The sequence below is a fragment of the Schistocerca americana genome, chromosome X (genome assembly GCF_021461395.2).
Source record: "Schistocerca americana isolate TAMUIC-IGC-003095 chromosome X, iqSchAmer2.1, whole genome shotgun sequence".
Taxonomy (NCBI): domain Eukaryota; kingdom Metazoa; phylum Arthropoda; class Insecta; order Orthoptera; family Acrididae; genus Schistocerca; species Schistocerca americana.
This window is the reverse complement of record NC_060130.1, coordinates 231,505,158-231,520,850: the sequence shown is the minus strand read 5'-3', so window position 1 is coordinate 231,520,850 and position 15,693 is coordinate 231,505,158. Positions and strand designations below refer to the sequence as shown.

At 42.8% G+C, this 15,693-nt stretch overlaps 1 pseudogene; it reads left to right on the top strand.

Annotated features, from left to right (window-relative positions):
* Positions 1-1,101: 1,101 nt before the first annotated feature.
* Positions 1,102-1,219, top strand: LOC124557115 (annotated as a pseudogene).
* The last annotated feature ends 14,474 nt before the right edge of the window (positions 1,220-15,693 follow it).

Genomic DNA, 15,693 nt, shown 5'->3' with positions numbered 1-15,693 from the left:
GAAGAGACAGGGTTTCTTTGTATCGTTTCAGGTGTGTTCGACCACGTCCCAGTCAGACCACATTACTTTTGAAGATTATTCAACTAACCACCTCCCATACACTTAGATCTTACCCATACACTTGGGGTTGGGGAGGGTTTGACCTTGAATAGTTAACTTATCACCAGAAGCGCGGCTCACCTACACCCCTTGCACGTGGGCTCACACCCACGGTGCTTCCCTACTGATAAGTGTGAGCTGACACCACATTTCAGCCTCTTTCTACTGTCGAAGCGTCATCAATAACACAGTCATGCCACTAAATGCTCCACACACCTCTCTCAGCCAACTACAAGACACAATACTCATTCTGTGATGGAAAGATTCCACTGCTCACTACGAAACAAATTATTTTCCAGCTAGGTGGTTGCTCTGCACTCAGAGTGTTCCAGCCAGCAATTCTACATGACTATCATCTCTTCAACAAGTACTATAACTGCCACTACTTCTACTACTACTGGCCCTATCAGTGAAACAGACGTGACTGGTCTCTGCCACTCAACAGATGTATACATGTTGACTAAAACTGAAGAAATGAGGTTTAGTTCTCTGCCAATATCTTGTAGTAATAATTATATGGATATTGTAATAAATTTATTTCATTACTAATCAAAGATTTAATTTTTTTATTTACTTATTTCAGTCTTAATCCATGCATACCTCGAAATGTAAGAAGAATCTTATACAGGCGAAAGATTAAAGCTTTCCTACGAGTGGCTAATAAAATCGAAGAGATGTTGTCACTTGTGACGATAGTTGTTGTCTCAAGATTCGAGGTTCTTTCATGTGTAAATTTGGCGGTTGTTGCATGGCACCACTTCCCAGTGCCACTTCCCAGAATATAAATCAGGAAAATCACCAAAGGCATGATATGGCCTTACGAATAGAGTTGTGATAGACTCTACCCGTAGGTAACAGTAGGCTACCGTAAGTTTTCCTAGAAGCTTTGGGCAGTTAATATCATACCAGCGTTACCTGTACGCTGGGTCTGTTGCATACCTGTCGCGAGTTATCTCATAATGGTCGCTTTCGTTAGATATGGGATCAATGTCTTACCAAGTTGCCAACGGCTTTGCCGCAGTGGTAACACCAGTTCCCGTCAGATCACCGAAGTTAAGCGCTGTCGGGCTGGGCTAGCACTTGGGTGGGTTACCACCTAGTTTGCCCAGCGCTGTTGGCAATCGGGGTGCACTCAACCCTTGTGAGGCAAACTGAGGAGCTACTTGATTAAGAAGTAGCGGCTTCGGTCTCGGAAACTGACATGCGTCCGGGAGAGCAGTGTGCTGACCTCATGCCTCTCCATATCCGCACCCAATTACGCCTATGGGCTGAGGATGACACGGCGGCCGGTCGGTACCATTGGGCCTTCATGGCTTGTTCTGGAGGAGTTTAGTTTCTAGTCTTACTAAATTCCCGTAAAAACCGGAAGCGGTGAACCTTCTAGAAGCTGAGCGAGAATATACACTCCTGGAAATTGAAATAAGAACACCGTGAATTCATTGTACCAGGAAGGGGAAACTTTATTGACACATTCCTGGGGTCAGATACATCACATGATCACACTGACAGAACCACAGGCACATACACACAGGCAACAGAGCATGCACAATGTCGGCACTAGTACAGTGTATATCCACCTTTCGCAGCAATGCAGGCTGCTATTCTCCCATGGACACGATCGTAGAGATGCTGGATGTAGTCCTGTGGAACGGCTTGCCATGCCATTTCCACCTGGTGCCTCAGTTGGACCAGCGTTCGTGCTGGACGTGCAGACCGCGTGAGACGACGCTTCATCCAGTCCCAAACATGCTCAATGGGGGACAGATCCGGAGATCTTGCTGGCCAGGGTAGTTGACTTACACCTTCTAGAGCACGTTGTGTGGCACGGGATACATGCGGACGTGCATTGTCCTGTTGGAACAGCAAGTTCCCTTGCCGGTCTAGGAATGGTAGAACGATGGGTTCGATGACGGTTTGGATGTACCGCGCACTATTCAGTGTCCCCTCGACGATCACCAGTGGTGTACGGCCAGTGTAGGAGATCGCTCCCCACACCATGATGCCGGGTGTTGGCCCTGTGTGCCTCGGTCGTATGCAGTCCTGATTGTGGCGCTCACCTGCACGGCGCCAAACACGCATACGACCATCATTGGCACCAAGGCAGAAGCGACTCTCATCGCTGAAGACGACACGTCTCCATTCGTCCCTCCATTAACGCCTGTCGCGACACCACTGGAGGCGGGCTGCACGATGTTGGGGCGTGAGCGGAAGACGGCCTAACGGTGTGCGGGACCGTAGCCCAGCTTCATGGAGACGGTTGCGAATGGTCGTCGCCGATACCCCAGGAGCAACAGTGTCCCTAATTTGCTGGAAGGTGGCAGTGCGGTCCCCTACGGCACTGCGTAGGATCCTACGGTCTTGGTGTGCATCCGTGCGTCGCTGCTGTCCGGTCCCAGGTCGACGGGCACGTGCACCTTCCGCCGACCACTGGCGACAACATCGATGTACTGTGGAGACCTCACGTCCCACGTGTTGAGCAATTCTACGCCCTCGCTCAAAGTCCGTCAACTGCACATACGGTTCACTTCCACGCTGTCGCGGCATGCTACCAGTGTTAAAGACTGCGATGGAGCTCCGTATGCCACGGCAAACTGGCTGACACTGACGGCGGCGGTGCACAAATGCTGCGCAGCTAGCGCCATTCGACGGCCAACACCGCGGTTCCTGGTGTGTCCGCTGTGCCGTGCGTGTGATCATTGCTTGTACAGCCCTCTCGCAGTGTCCGGAGCAAGTATGGTGGGTCTGACACACCGGTGTCAATGTGTTCTTTTTTCCATTTCCAGGAGTGTATAAAGGCCTGGGTAGCCTACGGAACATTTTTGTTCTGCATAGTTATCCTCCTGCCCATTACTAAAGAATAAACAGTATTTATATCAAAACTGAAATTTCCAATGTTTAATCCAGGTTTGATTCGAAAATTATTGGTCTGCAACGTGAAACAGAGGTTCGCTATGGTAAAAATGAAGGAAACAATACAGATTTATCATATAGCCACTAGAAAACGCAATTTCCTCAACAAAAATAAGACAAAAAGAAAAACAAAATTATATCAAACATCGCTTCAATACTTCGCCGAACATGATAGAAAGAATGTTTCTATTATTCATACACAACTACTGGAATTCAGTACTCAAGGGTGCCATGAAAATTAGAATCTTCGTTAATGGAAAAACGGGTTACTCGCTAAGCTATGTGCAGAAGCTATCAGTTTTACGACGTCATACCATCGTTGGCGCCGGGATATCTCTGTGAGTGACAACATTTTATGTAAGAAACCTGTTGCGAAAGCCTTTTCCCTTAAATTAAAAATGGCGTTTCAACCACAGATACTAACATCCACGACAGGGAAGCTTCAGGGCATAAGTACAAGTTCAGCGCACGTTATAATCTCTCAGGAAATTACATTACACCGAGCGAGGTGGCGCAGTGGTTAGACACTGGACTCGCATTCGGGAGGAAGACGGTTCAATCCCGCGTCCGGCCATCCTGATTTAGGTTTTCCGTGATTTATCTAAATCGCTTCAGGCAAATGCCGGGATGGTTCCTTTCAAAGGGCACGGCTGACTTCCTTCCCCGTCCTTCCCTAATCCGATGAGACCGTTGACCTCGCTGTCTGGTCTCCTTCCCCAAAACAACCAATCATTACATTACAGAACACTGCGCTAGAAAACTAACATTTTGTCCTAGTAACTATGGGAAACAGAAATCCATCTCGTCATTCATTAAGAGATCATCTTATCCTTGGGCTGGATAAATTTGGCTGTTGTGTGATGTCCTTAGGTTAATTAGGTTTAAGTAGTTCAAAGTTCTAGGGGACTGATGACCATAGATGTTAAGTCCCATAGTGCTCAGAGCCATGTGAGCCATTTGATAAATGTGGGGTAATGGTGAAGAAAACTTTGAAATAACCGCTAACAACATATATGTGCCGTAGAAATGTTGCGTGTTTCAATACTATTCAGAACTACTCTATCCGAGTTACGCTACGAAAAGTTAAGTTTTTAAAGCAAACTCACTTTATACTTTCTCTTAAACTAAGTCTAGTGATAACCATTAAGACTTGTGCGGAAAAAGTCCCACCTAACTAAAACACTTAAAATTACCGACTTATATTTTTATATTTGTCATGTTCTAAAAATTGACCTGCGAACCGCCGTGGTGCATTATGTGTGAGCTTTCTTTTACACGAAAATCTAAATCAGAATGAAAAACTACGATAGTGGGTAATTTCATTGCAACAGGAAAATTAATGACATATATGCGTACATAACTAATTGTAACACAAATAGTGGCCGAGCGGTTCTAGGCGCTACAGTCTGGAACCGCAGTGACCGCTACGGTAGCAGGTTTGAATCCTGCCTCGGGCATGGATGTGTGTTATGTCGTTAGGTTTAAGTAGTTCTATTGTTATATGGGACTGATGACCTCAGATGTTAAGTCCCATAGTGCTCAGAGCCATTTGAACCATTTTGACAATTATCAGAAACAGTATGGAACATTAGTGGATGAGATTTCCCCTTTCCTATCTTCTGTTCTTAATGCAACTGGATTTCCTGAGCTAGGCAGGATGTGGGTAGCTTATAAGTTCCTAAACAAACAGCGATGGTGTAGCCGGCTGATGTGGCCGAGCGGTTCTAGGCGCTTCAGTGTGGAACCGCGCGACCGCTACGACCGCAGGTTCGAATCCTGCCTCGAGCATGGATGTGTGTGATGTCCTTAGGTTAGATAGGTTTAAGTAGTTCTAAGTTCTAGGGGACTGATGACCTCAGAGGTTAAGTCCCATAGTGCTCAGAGCCATTTGAACCAATTTGTAACGCAAATAAAATGTTTCAAAGTGAAACAACTACGTTAATTCCGAAGTAGAAAACACGTATTTTATGACATCGCGCGAGCTCCAATGAGACATTCGTTACTTCAAGTCTTCCAACCAGTGCTGTGTTTCGTCTGATTCTCAAGTAATATCCAAAATGCTCTTTCGAGCCGAGAAATCAGTTTATCTCTTCAGGACATTTTTAGATCGATTTCAAACTGATCTTATCAAACGCATTTTCGATACGGTATATATCTGGCAAAGAAAACTTTTCCTACTGTGCATGATAACACGCTACGAAATTCAGGGCAAGAAGGTATCCTGTACTGCCGTGCTGAAACAGATGGCCGCGACCATGCTGACAGGAGCATGTGGTATTAAGCTTCCAGTATGCACGGTGTCCTCGTAGACCACACACGGCGCTCACGTCTCGTCGGGGGACGATACACTGAAACATCCCGCCAGCGCAGCTCAGCGAGCCCTGATCTCTCCAGCGCCTGCAGTATCCGACGGGCGAGGACGTCTTCGCATCACTCACTGCGTTTAACTCTTCCGTCGGCAAGACACTTTCAAGCGTCGCACACCGAGCTCCGCCCGCAGATCCCGGAAGGCTTGCAGTGGGCATACGTCGATATAGCACGATATAGCCAGAGGTTTATCTTACTACTGCTATCAAATGAACCAGTTTGTCTAAATGACAATTCAAAAACTGATCTGTCACCACTGAAGGACTCATAGCATTCCAAGTTATGTATAATCACTCTTTCAACTCGTAAATATTGTACGTACGTGTGTTAATATTTTATTCTTTTCGTACATGTTTGATGTGTTAAGATACCACGTACACAATAAAGCTCTACAACCTGCTATATGTTGCAAGTACTATCGTAGCAGCTGAAGTAGCTGACAATGTCAAACGCCCACGTCACCATAACATCTTTTGTTGGTCGTATATGACAATCAGTGTTGTTGCTCTGGTCTTCAGTCAGAATCTTGATTTGAGACAGCACTACACACTATTCTATACCGTGCAAGCCTATTCATTTCAGCACATCTACTGCTGTCTACAACACTTTTAATCTGCTTATTAGTCACCCCTTGGTATCGTTTTACAATTTTTACAGCCTTTATTTTCCCCCATTACCATATCAACTAATCTTTGATACCTCAAGATATGTCCTGTGAACCGATCCATTCTGCTAGTCATGTTGTGCCATGGAAACATTCCCTCGGTTACACAAAAAGTCGAGCGGTTCTAGGCGCTACAGTCTGGAACCGCGCGACCGCTACGGCCGCAGGTTCGAATCCTGCCTCGGGCATGGATGTGTGTGATGTCCTTAGGTTAGATAGGTTTAAGTAGTTCTAAGTTCTAGGGGACTGATGGCCTCGGAAGTCAAGTCTCATAGTGCTCAGAGCCATTTGAATCATTTTTTGAACACAAAATGTAGATGTTATATTTTGTCGTTGAATTCATGTCTTGTTGCCCAAAAAGATCGTTTTAGCTCATATATAAGTTGCTGGCAACCTAAATTTTTCCAACAGTGTTTCGTGAAAAGAACTTTTCCTGGCTTCCAGATATTCCCAAGTAAAATCCACGTATTTGTGTGGCAATTTTGGAGGCACCAATCCACTTTTCTTAAAATCTTTTCTCTTTTGTTGTTTCAGCAATGCAGTAGGCTTCATACACTTGTTGAACTGATCATATGTAGGTTGTTGTCTTGAGTGGAGGCACCAGCCGTCCAGATAGGCTGGATGTTGCAATCCTTTCCGTAGCCTTTCGCCCTGTGCGCCAGGTTTCAGCCGGGGCTGGGCATTATGGATCTAGGCTGGTGATTTGCTCTCCCAGTTACATAACGGCATAGGTATGCACTTCAAACTGAGAGCCAAAACTACTTCGATGTGGTGTCCTCTGCTTTCAACTAACGAAGAAACAAGAAGCCAGAATAAGGATGTGTGAAGTTCTAAGGCTTATTCCCAGGATTCATACGGGACATATGGTTTCCCAGAACGTTCACATCCGTTAATAGTACGTGGCATATTCAAAGCCTCGTTTATGTGGTCTGAAGAACAGGGACTGTCGTAATCTCTGTAACACTTCCGTGATAACTGAACTAGGGAGCTACAACTTCCTATTCTGATATTTTTGTTTTCCATGGATTTCCAAAATTCGCCCGTGGTGAATGCCAAAATGAATTATTTAACAGAGCCCTTTGTTCCTTTGATCTAGCAAGCTGTCTTACTTCACGTCGATCTGAAAAATCTGAGGTGAAAATCTGAAGTGGTAAGTTTCTATGGGAGCTAACTGATGAGGTCATCGGTCCCTAGCCTTACACACTACTTAATTTAACTTAAACTAACTTACGCTAAGTACAATACACACACCCATGCCAGAGGGAGGACTCGAACCTCCCACTGGGCCACGTCGATGTCGACGGAACGTTAAACTCTTACCTCGCTCGCATTCTTTCTCTTTCTATCACTGACAATGAAACGTTCTAACGACACTCATGCATATTTAGTTCACACTAACAGTATCCGTGCATCTTCGCAGAACAGCAGAAAATACCGCTTCCGCCGACTACTATTTTACCAGTGTTTACCATGTCTTTGTAAGTAGTAATTGTGGTAACGAGTAGCAGTGAACCATAAGCTTCGATCTAAGAAGCCCAGAGGTCACTTAAATCACGGATTTATGTTATTGTTATTAATGTTCGCATTTTGGTGTTACTGGACACCGTCAATCTGTGCCCATATTACTTTCATTCTCTCAAAATAAGCTCTTATCCGTTCGTTAGACTAAATTGTTCCGGTCTTCTTGAGATTTTTGTACAACGCCAACCGTCCAGGAGCAAATTTCCTGTCCAAAAAGTTTTCTGTTTGGTACTCAAGCTGAGATATTTGTGCTTCTTTCCTGCGTCCCTTGTACCGCACGGGTCCCTTTCATTACTTTAGTTTTAGTGTTACTGCTAGTTTAGTAGAATTCCACATTCTGTCGATTTAATGTCATTGGTTCCATTCTTTTAATATGACCCTAGAATTTTCACCTGGATTTTTTTCTCATATCCGAATAAATATTGGTATACCTTTCAATGTCTTTATTTGCTGTTAATCTATGTACTCCTTCTTCAGTATAATTTGGACCTAAAATTTTCCTGATTACTTTTCATTCTGTCTTTTGATTGTCTGCAGTGTGTCTATATTATGAGATCTTCAGGCCATAACTTTTTTTATAAAATCTTTAATGCGACCATTAATTTTATTCTGTGTCTTCACGAGCACTAAAGTTAATCTCTTTTATATTCCAAGTCCTTAAAGGTGGACTCACTTTAGACAACGAGAGATTACACCACTGAAAGGCAACACCCCGTCAATGGAGATTGGCTCTCATTAGCAGGAGCGTTAATTGCACCACACGTCACACTGCCCAGTACAGAATGGTGAATGTAAATCCGAATATAATTTCTCCTTTAAGAATCCCGTAGTCGTAGTAGTTGAGTACATGTATAGTCAAAAATTTCGTGATGGATGTTCTTGACAAAGGTCGTATGGCAAATTCTACACACTGAAATAATTGGGAATGTGTTATCCAAATAGTATAACGCATGAAAACTTTAACAATGGTTTGCTCCAGGAAATATATACAAATGTATGGTAAAATATTTAAACGGTATTACACTTAGCGTTATATCATTTGTATATAATTTTGTTTCTCTAATTTCGAAATAACATCCAAAAAATCTATTTTTATTCTTCTTGATACTGGCTGTTTCACCGATGGAGTAATTTTCATCACAAACATCTGCCCACGAATTCTATTTATGTTCTTATTTATTCACATTGTATTGTATAGCCACCAGGCAGCTCTAATTTGTTCTTCCTGCCGTGCGCCTCTTAAGGGCCTTTCAGGAGGAACACCATGTATACATCGCAGGCTGCTATAAAAAACTCTGTATCTGTAAGATAAAGGTCAACAAGCAATAAAACTGGCTAATCACCCGCTACAAGAAAAGCAGCTGGGCGACATCAAAATTTGAAGGATCATGTGTAGAGCTGTGCTGAAACAGAGGATCATGTTCCTCCACTATTTAATCAACTTCGAAATATGTAGCTAGAGAAATATCGACGTGAGGTCATATGACACTGATTTTCCGTATCTTTCAGTGCCGTCGACTATGGATGTGAACTTCGCCATTTGCAATGGATCGCGGACCATTTTGACGTGAAGTCGTGTATAAAACAACCTGAACCCTCTATACGGCACTGCTTTAAAACTGGAAAAGAAATTGTACTTTTTATGTGACTTTTGGATGTAATAAAGTAAATACATCAATTATTTTTTAAATATTAACGAAATATAAGATGTCGCTGGTAAAGAATTACCTCACTCTAGTGCCATCCAATTTAGATGAAGCCAAGTTCCTTTTGTTGTAACAGCGGTTTTATTGTTTGTTGATCTCTATGTTACAGCTGAGTTTTTTATGTCGAACTGCGATGTATACATTGTGCTGCTCCTGAAGAACCTGAAAGAGGAGCACTGCCTGTAAGACAGATATTAATTAGATTTATGAAAAAGTCAGCGTAATCTTGCCTATGTACGTTTTATAAAAGTGAACTGACAAAGCCTGCTTGAAATTTTGCCTCATTCTCATTTTAGGATGTGCCATCAGGCAGTTCATAGTTCTCGTATAAGAGCTGTCCGGTACGGGCCGTCTGGTGACAAAACGCCACACTATAAACATGACAGTTACGTCAGCTGAGAGAAAAGCTGCTGTAGAAATGCAATATTAGCGGACAGTCTTGTACCTTGCAACACTTTTCACACTATCGACTGTAGCCAGGTCTGTAACAGAATTTTAACACATTTTCTGATTCCATTTTTAAGTGACTGCACTTGCTTTCTACGAGCTGCAGTCTTTTCCTGAAATTAAAAAAAAAAATTCTCTGGAAAATTAAGGTTTTTGGAAATGTAAAATCATATTCCAAGGTACAACTTGGTCATGTACCTAGGAACAAATATTCTACTGAAATTTTAAAAGGTTCAAATTGAGAAAATCTTGTCAGTACTGTATTTAGACATCTGTTACATTATTGCTCTACTACACACCAATAATCATTAAGTGGAATCAAATAACGTAGAAGTATTATCAAGAATTAGTCACAAGTTAAACACGTTTTAAAACTGAAGCTGTTGGAAACTAACAAAAATTTCCATTTTCAAGAGAACTAAAATCGTTAAGACATTAACGTAACTCACCTGGTTAGCAAATATCCCATGGTAAAATGTCTTCTTCTGATTCAAGGTACAAGATGGTACATAATCGAAGAATTATTGCTTTACCGTCAACAAGTTATTTAACTAGACATAAAACTATACAGAATTTTACTTCTATAAAATTATGGAATTGGGGAACTAACAATATATTCCAAATAGCTTTAATATATCATATAGCAGTAAAATGTGTAGAATGTGAAATATTTACAAATGTTTCACGAAACACAATCTCATGTCTAGTGAGAAAAGAAACTGTGGAAAATGGTGGAAACAGCTTATGGTGGTCTCTAGTGCGCACTCCTTCATGTGATTCTAAAATCAGTCACTAGACTGAAGTACCGACCAAAAAACATCATCTGTTCCTCCAGCGGACATTGGAAATCAGTTCAGCTTGAGAACCACTTTGTGAATTAAAGGGTAAACAAACCAACCTCGCAAGCAAATACCTCCAGCAATCCCTTTCATGTTATATCGTTATGTGCAGATCCTCTTACTTTGGCCGGCCGCCGTGGTCGAGCGGTTCTAGGCGCTTCAGTCTGGAACTACGCGGCTGCTACGGTCGCAGGTACGAATCCTGCCTCGGGCATGGATGTGTGTGATGTCATTAGGTTAGTTAGGTTTAAGTAGTTCTAAGTCCAGGGGACTGATGACCTCAGATGTTAAGTCCCATAATGCTTAGAGCCATTTGAACCATTTTTGAACTCTTACTTTGCCTCATGGAAGATACAGGAAATACAGATTACGAGTCAAGAGTTCTGATGGTACTGGTCTACAGCTTTCTTTCGCAATATAACCATTAATTTTTTTTTCGAGCAGTAGTGAGTACTTAGATGTAATAAACTGTTTACATCATTTTATATTTCTTTATTAAGAAAACATAATTAATATGTTGTTAACAGTGCCTGAAATATTACATCCATTTTGTAAATGTTCCCGTGCAACCCACCACGTGACATCTAGTGACAAAGTGGTCCTCTAAAAAGGTGGGAATTGCCAACTGAATGTAGCTAATGGATAGCTAAGAACAACATTCCCAATTAAAATGCAGCAGAACTCTTACCGATTGTTCGATGGTTGGTGGAAAGCTGTGTCACTTGAGAAAGACTGTGTCACCTAAAGGGAAAATCAAACCGTCTCGCAAGCAAATTCATTCACCATTTCTTTCTTGTAATATCGTTAGGTGCACAACCTCTTATTTTGCCTCATGGTACATACAGAAAATTTTGTGTTAGCAGAAGAGCCAACACCGTGTTACGAGTGGAGGACGAAATGCACGCGTTTTAGCTCATGCAGGCTGGCGTGAGGAGGGAAGAACTATACTGACGTGAGGTCTGGAACATGACAAGGAATGAGAATTCAGAAAGCGGACAAATTAGTCTGATACTTAACTTTAATCCATTAATGACGAACGTCGTTCTTGACGGTACATGATTCACAATATTATCTGTACAGAATACATTCTTGAAGATAGTACGTATAGTAACTGAATATGGCGCCTTGCTAGGTCGTAGCAAATGACGTAGCTGAAGGCTATGCGAAACTGCCGTCACTGCAAATGAGAGCGTATGTAGACAGTGAACCATCGCTAGCAAAGTCGGCTGTACAACTGGGGCGAGTGCTAGGGAGTCTCTCTAGGCTAGACCTTGTAATGGTACTTGAATTACATAACCGTTATGGTACCTCACCTGATCCTCTCGATACCAGTAATATTCTACTGTATTTCTGTTATCTACTTAACATATTTCTGAGACAACATTCAGATTTTATTTTATTTGTGATACATCGATATGTTTATACTGCAATGATATTATTCTTATGTGTATTCTTTCTTTTGTCACTATGATCTTTGACGTACTTCTAAGTCTGATTTTTGGGCGCGTAAGCGATAGTTCGTTAGTTGTTGAGTTGTTAGAGAGTATGACCTTTAGACGGTCAAGTGTTGGACGTCATGTTGGAAAGACGCATAACGTAGTCCGCTTATAAAATGTGAACTTTAACAGTGACTGTGAGAGAGATGTTTTCAGATGGTTCAAATGGCTCTGAGCACTATGGGACTTAACAGCTGTGGTCATCAGTCCCCTAGAACTTAGAACTACTTAAACCTAACTAACCTAAGGACATCACACAACACCCAGCCATCACGAGGCAGAGAAAATCCCTGACCCCGCCGGGAATCGAACCCGGGAACCCGGGCGTGGGAAGCGAGAACGCTACCGCACGACCACGAGATGCGGGCTAGATGTTTTCAAGTATGTTTTGTATTGTGAAGTGATGTTTTGTGTTTACGTGATATTGCAATCAAAGCAATTAAAAGGAAGTGTAACTTAAATTCGGAGTGCTGATTTTTTTTTTTTTTTTTTTTTACATCACTATTGTGCTAACTTTGAAAGGTTTAATCTCCAAGACTGGTTTGAGAAGCGCATCTACAAAACTTTTGAATATAACAGAATAAAACCTAGGCTTCTTTGCATCCGAGCTTGGAATCACAACCACCTAGATTTTCAACGATTGAGCCACGATTTTACGACGAGACCAGCGTGGGAAACACGAAAAGATGAGTGCCTAGTTTTTTCATTATTACATGAAATGACTATTAACTGTGCTCTAATGACACCTGCCACATAATATGACTGTTGTTGCCCGAAAATGCAGTATTTAGCAGCGTGAGCAACACCACAATCGTTATTAAAATTTTGACCTTTGTTGTGGTAGGGTTGTTAGAACCTGTCGTGTGAAGGAGCTCGGTCTGCAATCAATGATAGTGGTGACACGCGGGTCCGACGTATACTAACGGACCGCGGCCGATTTAAAGGCTACCACCTAGCAAGTGTGGTGTCACCACAGAAAATAGTGATTAAGAGTCAGAGCTTCGATCGTATCGCTCTGCAGCTTTCACTAGTGACGTAACCGTTATTGTCTTCCAGTGCATCCTTGGTGCCGTTGCAGTTGTTTTGTCCGGTTGCGGAGCTGCATAGCGGCTGAGAATGTCGGTGTTTTCCCTGAAGACAGTGTGCGTGGATGGCAACTGGGGTGGGCGCGGCGAGGCGTGCGGCTGGCGACCTGCGGAAGTGCTTCCGCCGCGGCTGGCGCCAGCCGCTCTTCCCACGCCGCAGCCGCCCAATGCATTAAACGCGCCCCCGACTCGCCGACTCGTCGCTCCCATTTATCACCAGGCAAACTGCCACCAACTAACTCACCGAACACGTCTTCTTTCCTCGCAAATAAAACGAAAGTCACTCATGTTCCTCCGAGCCGAACATCTACTCTAGAAACGTTGCGTAGCTGTTTCAGAATTCTGTTCTAATAAATATTGTTCCGTTACTGGACAGCCGTTACTGTTTCTAGAATGAAATTTTCAGTCTACAGCAGAGTGTGCGCTGATATGAATCTTCCTGGCAGATTAAAACCGTGTGCCGGACCGAGACTCGAACTCGGGACCTTTGCCTTTGGCGGGCAAGCGCTTGCCCGCGAAAGGCAAAGGTCCCGAGTTCGAGTCTCGGTCCGGCACACAGTTTTAATCTGCCAGGATGTTTCATAGCCGTTACTGTTAATCTATTTCCTATTAGTACACATTTTTATTACCTCAGCACCATTTAATGACTAATGGGCAAAGTTCAAATTCCAACCCATCATTTTCCGTTTAGATTTTCTTATCAAAAAAAGGTTTAAATGTCTCTGAGCACTATGCGACTTAACTTTTGACGTCATTAGTCGCCTAGAACTTAGAACTAATTAAACCTAACTAACCTAAGGACATCACACTCATCCATGCCCGATGCAGGATTCGAACCTGCGACCGTAGCGGTCACGCGGTTCCAGACTGAAGCGCCTAGAACCGCACGGCCACACCGGCCGGCCTTTTCGTATCACTTCAGGCAAATTTCAGGACAGCTCCTTAAAGGAGCAAGAGTATTTGCTGTTGCTGCCTTTCCCAACCTGAACAAGTGTTCTGTCGCTATTGATATGCTGGACGAGTATATGAGAAATTTTACCACCTCTAATGAAACGTCCACTTAGGAACATTATTGAATTACTGTGCTGATAAACCTCTACGTTATTTGATTTTCAAACAGCTGAGCAAAACTGAATGTACTCAGACATTACTCTCTTTCCTTATTCTGATCAACACTAAACTGACCCACAATATTTTTAGCGCAACGCAATCTGACTTTCAAAAATCCCTACAAAAGAATGGCCCTGACTAACAATAATCTATACCTTTCATGAATCACTTACCTCACAAAAATCTTCGTTACTCGAACTACTGCAATACAGCGAGCGCTACTACTGCCAGTTAAATAAAAGATTCTAACTACTGAAGGCACTAACTACTGATAGGCATAGTGTGGTGTGTGTACTGGAAGACCTTCGGTACACACACCATCAGACTATTTGACTTGTCCCTCTAACGAAGTAGCCCGCATCTCGTGGTCGTGCGGTAGCGTTCTCGCTTCCCACGCCCGGGTTCCCGTGTTCGATTCCCGGTGGGGTCAGGGATTTTCTCTGCCTCGTGATGGCTGGGTGTTGTGTGATGTCCTTAGGTTAGTTAGGTTTAAGTAGTTCTAAGTTCTAGCGGACTGATGACCATGGATGTTAAGTCCCATAGTGCTCAGAGCCATTTTCTAACGAAGTAGGCGAGTGTCAGCAATATGTCTCGTGGTCTTATCGTGGCGTGTTTATCTTCTGCCGTTAGGTCAGATGATAGAAATGCCACTTGCAGGCTTAGAGTAGCAGATTGACAGTGACCAACTTTAAACAGAACTTGATTAATTTTCACACACATTTATTAAAATAGTAACAAGCATAAACCTTACGTAACTTGATTCTGGATGCTATTTACAATTGACAATCTGAAGTTCCTTTGGCCTTGGTACGTTAATCTTATTCTCACATATCTCTGATAATTGACAAAGTGTCTATACATTTCTCTTCATGGCTATGTACAGGAATATGATAATATTATTAGGCGCAGACTGAAACTTGACTACTGACTGGTACAGACTAATACAGTATATATATATATATAATCAGTTCGTGTCATCCAGTATTACAAATTTACTCTTTACACGTCCAGATCGTCCGCTCTTAAAATTCTGCCATCTCTCTCCCCACATCCACCACTGCTGGCGGCTCACCTCCAGCTGCGCAACGCTACGCGCTGTTCACATCCAACTGCCCAACACTACAATAGCGAATATTTCAACAATGCCAACCAGCCACAGACTGTACACACCACAGTCAGTGATTTTCATACAGAGCGCTACGTGGTGTTACCAACATAAAAACCTAAACAGCCTACTCACACTATAATCGTTAACGAGTACTGTAATAGGTATTTTCGAAGTCTGAATTCTGATAGAGTTCATTCACTTTCAGGGGATAGGTTAAACGGAAACTATTTTCCGTTTTGTTGACGTACTTCAGGTATAGCGAATATTTTATTTTCATCGCAACCTCGTTTGGATTACGAAAGAGTGCTGAAATTTTTATGTGAGAACTCTTAAAGCTTATT